We start from the raw sequence: 7,897 nt of genomic DNA, 5'->3' as shown, positions 1-7,897 counted from the left end.
ATCATATCCACAGGGTTTCAGTTACTTCATCACATCAGCTCGAACAAGTTACCATGAGGCCAGAAGGGAGCGTTTTGCAAACATTAGCAAAGTGTATGGGGTCGACATAAAATATTTAAAGTGATCATTAATGTCAAAATGAATAACTTTATCAACAAACGTTGATTTCAAAACAGCACACGTTGGTATCAGGAATTTCCTTAGTATGTATCCAAGACACGAAAGTTATATGCAACAAATTAGCAGTGGCAGAAGACCCCCTGAATACATAAAGTGCTGATATGCGTGAGACCTACTTAGCTATTCAACAGATGGGCTTATACTATCTGTAGGCCTTCAAGGCATGAATATGCCTTCTCATAGGAGTCATGGAATTTATTACAATTTGAGTAGATAAACATCCTTTCAACCAGTGAGGTCTTGATGGAAATTGTCGGGCCTTTACAAGCAGACGATCAAAATATATAATTACAATTTGGCCCCAATCTTCGCCATCGACTTTGAGTTAAGTAATAAAGTGTTAATTTTACTACTCACGCAGTATTTGTGTGGATCCCAAGACACAAAGATCCAAAATGTCTTCTTGTTACTTTATTTATAACTGAAGTTTAGTAAGGCTTACAACGACCTATACAACGGTGTGTAAAGATTTTATAAAACAAGTGACGTTTATTTTTCGTTTGTATAATATTCGCCTTTCTTACACTTTAGGGGGGCGGAGCGTAAAACAAGAGACGAAGAACGAAGGGCAGCGAAGCTAAGATTGACGGCAACAGGAAGTAGGTGTCGCTATTTATTATTTTATTTATATTACCATATTTGATTTAAAAGTACGTTTAAAATGATATTATTTTAATTTCTGTAGAATAACTTTATTTATTGTTCAGGACAGACAAAATATACTTTTATGAAATCAGCTCGTCTCTGATGAAATAATAATCAGTGATGTCGAGAAACCCACTAGTTGAGAAATTTATATGCAAAAACGGCTCGTTTGGGTTGAGAAAATATTTTACATAGAAGAGTAAACAACGTTTCGACCTTCTTCGGTCATCGTCAGGTTCACAAAGGTGAAAAAACAACTCGTCTCTGATTAAGTGTTAATGTTTATTTATTTCATGTGATTTATTTTTAATTGAAACTAGGCAGTGGGATAAGGTTAGTTTATTTGTTTGATAGCACGACTCTAATAATGATTTTTTTCGAAACTACAAATTAAAATCGTAGCTGTAAAACATTGTATAGTTATTTAAGTTAAATAGAAACATCACTTTAATGAGAGATAACATGTATTTCTGTTTAATTTGACACCACCTCTCTAATTTTTTTACATAATAAACTTAATCGTCAGATCCACTATTAACTAACCTATGTGTAAGAAGTTTTCTTACAGTTATCATTCAAAAATAAGCATTAATACTGATATCGTAAGAATATTCTATAGAAATTGACACGGTTACAATTTACAAAATTATTATTTGATGAATATATGAAGAAAAGATAGATTTATGACTAGAGCTTACCTAAATTATTGGATGTTCTTAGAAAAGTAAAATGAAATATTCTATGGTGTATCGTAGATACCAGAAAAAAGATGGAAGAAATGTATCATTCTCCGTGTGAGAGATCGGGTTTTACTCCATGAGTGACCTGTCCAAACCACCAGTGTTCTTCACGCCATCTGTTGACTTGGAGAAGGTTCACCAGAACAAGGTTAGAACGGCATCTTTCTAACAGTATAAATATAATAAAATAAATTGATATAAGAACGTCTTGAATGCTGTAGTCTCAGACATTGGCTGGGCTGTCAATGTATGCATCAACTTGCTTGCAGGGACTGTTAATGTGAATATTCAAGGTTCGCAGTCTGTTGCCGCAAAGAGCTCAACGCATATTGGAGCTGCTTATGCGCTTTAGGAGTGACAGTCAATTCCATTATTCTATCAAACAATAATAGTCTAAGAGTTGGCGTTTAGTTCTGTTGACTAGTTGCCTTACCTCTTAGTTGATCATTTCAAATGTAGGCAGAGCTATGCCTGGGTAATCATCCGCCACTTTGAGGGAAATTCTGATGTAAACAGAATCGGATGCTTGTGTACTACTAATGAGAAAGTATTTTATTCATGTTTCGACTCCCGAGTACTAAATATTAATTTTTCCTCAAGTTTGATTTTGTTTCAAAACGTAATAAGTTTTATTTTTTGAAAAGGTATTTTTTATATCTTTCAAAGATATTACTGTTTTGGTGTCTGTTCATAAGCACAACGTGGACATTTTGTTTGCCGAGTCATGTAAATCGTCCACTAAGCTCAACGGTAAGTCTCAAGGCTCATATCTCTGAAACCCAGATTTGACAGTTGTGGTGGTCAAAACAAAGATAGCCCATTGTACAGCTTTGTGCTTAGCAACCAACAAACATAAAAACTATTTGTTTTTAAACTGTAAAATCCCCTTGCCTTATCCGATTACTCTTTCTGCTTGCCTGTATATAGCATTTTTTTCTATTATCACTTTAGTTGGGATTAATATGACAGATGTATATAGCAGTTGGAAACTGTATCTTTTAGGGACAGACATGAAGCTGCAGAATGAAAAAACAACAGTAGTTTCGGTTTTGTACCATGTATCTAAAATATTTGTAAACGTCGTCAATGTACATTCATATCTAGGTTTTACAAGACTTTGTTGACATGACACCATTTTAATATCTTGAAAAAGCTAGAACTATCTAATTTGTTGGGTTGAAGGTTACACTCGTTCTGTTCGTATACCTAGTATTTGCATACGTTATTTTCAATCACAGATGTACCTTATGTGACATATGGATTAAACAGGAAATCAGAAACCGCTAGTGGTCGGGCGTAGTTATCTCTAGATTAGAACTGCCGAACAGGAGGAGGATAGCCAAGAAAAACACCCACCGCCTACTGTTAATGAAATAATGGGATTCGTTGTGATGGTTACTATGCTCCCACAGCTGAAAGTACGGGACGTGCACAGAAGTATATTGGGGTTCGAACCATGAATCTAGTTATTCGCAGACTAATTAGCTAACCACTAGGCTTACGTGATGTTCTGTAGTAATTTTATAATTGCAGAAAAATGAACAAGTGCACGTGGCCATAACTAATGTCACGTGGAAGAATGTCTAATTAAATGCTTGTAACGTTTTCCACAGTTACCATTATTATCTGGAGTCGCTCAAAACTTGTAGTATAAAGTCTTATTAAAGAACGCAGGTGGACCTCTCAGTGTCAAGTTTTTGGTTTCATGTGTACGCTATATGTCTTCAGGATACCAGCTTCACGTTACGAAACATTAAATTATGAGGAACTGCTAATAATTCGTCACGACATTTGTTCGTTTGTGTAATTTTATGCTAAGCCACACGAGATCTATCTACACCATCCACCCCAATTCAGCGGTAAACTCTACCCACCGCCAGGTTTGGGCTACTTTTTTTACCAGTGAGAAGTAGGATGTAACGATGTTGTGGCTGAAAAGACGAATATGTTCGGAAATAGGAATCGAACTCGCAATCCACAGATTATGAGTTGAATGCTCAAGCATCAAGCTTCTCACGAGATACGCGAACTTAATTTAGTCTAAGATTAGTTGACACTGCTACTGTTGAACGTTATTCACTACTCTAGTTTGAACATGGCTTAATAATAAATAACTTTAATGTTCACATTAACAACTTATAAAGATATTCAATTTTGTAAAGACTATATAGTTAGGTTTTCTAACTCCCTCTAGAGAGTTAAAACAAAACGAACATTAACATGTAATGAAGTCTTGACGTTCAGAACGTTTCTGTTATTATTATTTCTTCTGTGTGTTTAGCTGTCTTTATATAATTAAATATTATATGTTAGAAGTTGAATTTTAATCTTTTATTTTAAATATAAATAGTTTTTGTTCTTATCAAAGCCGGTCCGGCATGGCCAGGTGTTTAAGGCACTCCACTCGCAACTGAGGGTCGCGCATTCGAATCCCCGTCACAACAAACATGCTCGCCCTTTAAGCCGTGGGGGTGTTATAATGTGACAGTCAACCCCACTATTCGTTGGTAAAGAGTAGTCCAAGAGTTGGCGGTGGGTGGTGATGTCTAGCGACCTTCCCTCTAGTCTTACACTGCTAAATTATGGATGGCTATCGCAGATAACCCTCATGTAGCTTTGGACAAAGTTAAAAAACAAACAAACAATCTTATGAAAGTCAAATATCAGTGTAACTTTATTGAACATTACAAAAATAACGGGTTTGGTTAACATTACAGCTACACGGATTTCTCAAGAACTTTGGGAATTTTATTTATTTTGAATAAGAAGCTTGTTTTTGTGATATCTGCGAGAACTAGTTGTCATTAAATTATTTGAAACTGTTTTTGAGAAGCCTAATAGATGTATGGTTGTTTTTGGTGAAAAGGTTGTTTTAATATCCACTGTCATAATCTAACATTTGTTTTGCCTTACACAGATCTCTGGAATAGAATTATCGCTGTACACAACACCGCCACCTAGTGAACAAGTGGCTACAGAAGAACAACATAATGAATGGTAAGTTCAAGTTGACGTGCCATCCACCGTTACTCGAGGAGTCTGTTTCCCAATAAAATTTATTTATGAAATTTAATTTTATGTAACAATAACAATATTTGATCAACAGTTCTGCTTAGTTGGATTACGTCAGTTTTAAGGTTGAATCAGTAGCGCCGACAGATGTTTTCAGTCGATACCGAAGGTGTCTTTTTCACAGAAAACCAAATTATCACTTTTGTTTTTGTTGTTCTATATGTGTGCGTATGTGTGTTTATGTATTACAAATTCCTAGGAATGTATTTCGCTTGGAGTTCATTGGTGCTGTTTGAAATACACTGTTAGAAACAAAAACCAAGTGATAAATAAAACGTTGTATTCTGTTCAAAATGTTCTGTACATTGTATAATCCATTCTGTAGTAATTATTAAAATTACATTATATTTGTATATCCTTCTGTGTAGACAAAGAGGTTATGAACAGACTTCAAGTCCTATTTAATAGAGAGCGTGGGGAACTGTAGTGTATTTACGTACATAACATGTTACCAACCTCTTTGAGGACATTGTTCAACAACTTTGAATGTGTATATATATTTTCATATCCACTAATGACGTATTTGATATGTATTCATTGTAACAGTTTTATACGTTATTCAACAATACACATTCTATGTTCCAGCATAAATACTTTGCAGTTATTGACCTAGAGCTCTTCACGTGGTATAAAACACTAGAGCTCTTCACGTGGTATAAAACATTTTCAGTTCCATGCGTGACGTCACAGCAGAACTTTGCAGACGACAGTTTTTTGCAGCATGGTGAAAACAGGCTGGTTCATTTACACTTAATCGAAAACAATTTGATAATTTTAAACTATATGATAATAATACAAATAAATACTAATGTGTATGTGACGTCGCGATGTGCAGCTCATACAGGTTTAAGCAGCAGAACTTTGCAAACGACGGTTTATTAGTCCTGTGAAAACACGCTGATTTGTATAGACCTAATTTACAAAGCACCTCGGAAATAATACCACCAGTACTCTTGTCACAGACATATATTATATATTTATGTTTATAGGTACTTCGAATGTAAGATGCTATTTAATTTAAGACACACCTCACGTTTAAAAAGGGATTTTTAAGGAAAAAAAAAGGATTTGGATGATAATTAGAAAGGAGTAAACCCTTTAAGATAATTTATTAATGAATCAAAAATGTTAATAATGTATTTAAAGTAACATATAATAAAAATATATAAAATATACAATTTAAATTTTTCATCACAGTAATGTTTCTTCCTGCTTTATTTATTTAATCAGAATGTTACTCTTGTTTCTTCTGACTCACTGTTATTTACTGAAGTTGAAGCATCTTATCACTTGATTCACTACTGTCTCAGAAAAAGCCATCTTGCCTTCCATCTTCTGCATCTTCAAACTCTGACGAAAAGTTTTGACTAACTGTTGTCCTTCGCCTTAATTCTCCCCGTTGCGCCAAACATGCTCGCCCTTGCAGCCGTGGGGGCGTTATAATGTGACGGTCAATCTCACTATTCGTTGGTAAAAGAGTAGCCCAAGAGTCGGCGGTGGGTGGTGATGACTAGCTGCCTTCCCTGTAGTCTTACACTGCCAAATTAGGGACGGCTAGCACAGATAGTCCTCGAGAAGCTTTGTGCGAAATTCAAAAACAAACAAACAAACGTAATAATAAACCTTATCTTTTCGTGAATTTGTCAGAGCAGCCACGACTAGCCTTGAATGAAATACCACTATTATCTAAACATTCTTTTGCTTTTAACATTAAGACATCTCTCATTACAGGTAATCCGTTATTTCACAACTCTCTGAAATATATTAAAATGACAACATTAATTTCAAGATGTCTTCCTTTTTTTGGACCAGAAAATGATTTTGTACTTTTCTTGCAAGAAAACAACACGGTTTTCATACCATGACAACTATGTACATTTGCCTCACTCACTGTATACTTTTTACTGGCTGCATGATTCCCAATCTGTTTGGTGCATAAAATAACTTTCAAATTTGGCATCAAACATAAAACATGGGCAAAAAATGGAATAAAAATTAAAAAAGCAATAAAACAGAGTCTGAACAACAGGAAAGTCAAAGACTGAGGACGGTGATATCCAACTACACCGCTAGAAGCGCAGACATGGACAAATTTCACGTTTTGTACGTGTTTCTAAGCTAAGCTCGTTTTAAAATATAATCCAATCTGTTTCATAATGCAGGATGATTTTTCCGAAAGTCTTTGTTGTCTGAGGAAAATGGTGTTTTCGAGACTTGTAGAGTGAAATATAAAACCACGGATTTAAGACGCACTTTCAGTCCGGAAGATGTGAAAAAAGGTTTTTTGAACTTCACGTAAAGCTACACGAGGGCTATCTGCGTTAGCTGCCCCTAATTAAGCGATGTAAGACTAGAGGGGAGGCAACTAGTCATTACTACCCACCGCCGACTCTTGGGCTACTCTTTTACCAACGAATAGTGAGATTGACCGTCAGTTATAACGCCCCCACGGCTGAAAGGGCGAGCATGTTTAGTACGAATGGGATTCGAACCTGCGACCCTCAGTTTACGAGTCGAGTGCCTTAACCCACCTGGTCATGCCGAGCCGTGAGAAAAGAATTTAGTCTTAAATTCGAAGAAATACGGCACATGTTGTATTTGTAAATTTATACAATTTTAAACTTGTTGATTTTTTAAAATAAGATAAAACTTTAAGATCTATATCTAGGCTAAATATTTATGTCACATATTTTGGTAAAACTGAAAACAGAATGGGAAAAACAGAGCGATTATTGACCAGTAACTTCGGGCAACAGTTCGTTTGTTATCTTCATAAGCAGTCAGTACTTGTTTATTCAACATTTAATTTAAAATTTATTTGAAACAAATTATCTGTAACTTTTGAGGCTACATTTGTTGATATCATATCCAGTGTTTATAGATAACATTATGTACATATTAAAACTAGTTCGTTAGTGAATGTAAGTTGAACAACTGGTATATTTAAACTACTCAAAGTACCCACGTGTTCTTTGTTCAGTGAATCTCGTGATAAAAGTGATGATACCAGTGCCATCAGCGATGTTGTCCCTCACTCCCAGTAGCACCCAAAAGAATGAAACTTTATCCTTCGGACAGAGGTGAGTTGAACTCATGGACGTGCTACTTGCTAAAATCTAATACATAAAATATACATTTATCCAGCACTGAACTCTACATTATCTTACTGTTACTATTAGCAATTCAAAAAGTAAACAAGACAAAATTGATTTAAAGGAAGATATTTTCTTAATATCTCATTTCCGTTTGAAGAACAATCT

The 7,897-nt window shown here is 35.1% G+C and overlaps 1 long non-coding RNA gene across 1 annotated transcript; it reads left to right on the top strand.

The window, feature by feature from the left end:
- Positions 1-272: 272 nt before the first annotated feature.
- On the top strand, positions 273-7,681 carry LOC143228444 (uncharacterized). The gene is made up of 5 exons (XR_013015331.1): positions 273-504; positions 712-779; positions 1,581-1,713; positions 4,483-4,562; positions 7,618-7,681. It is a non-coding gene; the product is annotated as an uncharacterized LOC143228444 (long non-coding RNA).
- The last annotated feature ends 216 nt before the right edge of the window (positions 7,682-7,897 follow it).

Source organism: Tachypleus tridentatus, chromosome 10 (genome assembly GCF_004210375.1).
Source record: "Tachypleus tridentatus isolate NWPU-2018 chromosome 10, ASM421037v1, whole genome shotgun sequence".
NCBI classification, from domain to species: domain Eukaryota; kingdom Metazoa; phylum Arthropoda; class Merostomata; order Xiphosura; family Limulidae; genus Tachypleus; species Tachypleus tridentatus.
The sequence above is the reverse complement of the archived record's forward strand: the minus strand, read 5'-3'. Positions and strand labels throughout refer to the sequence as shown.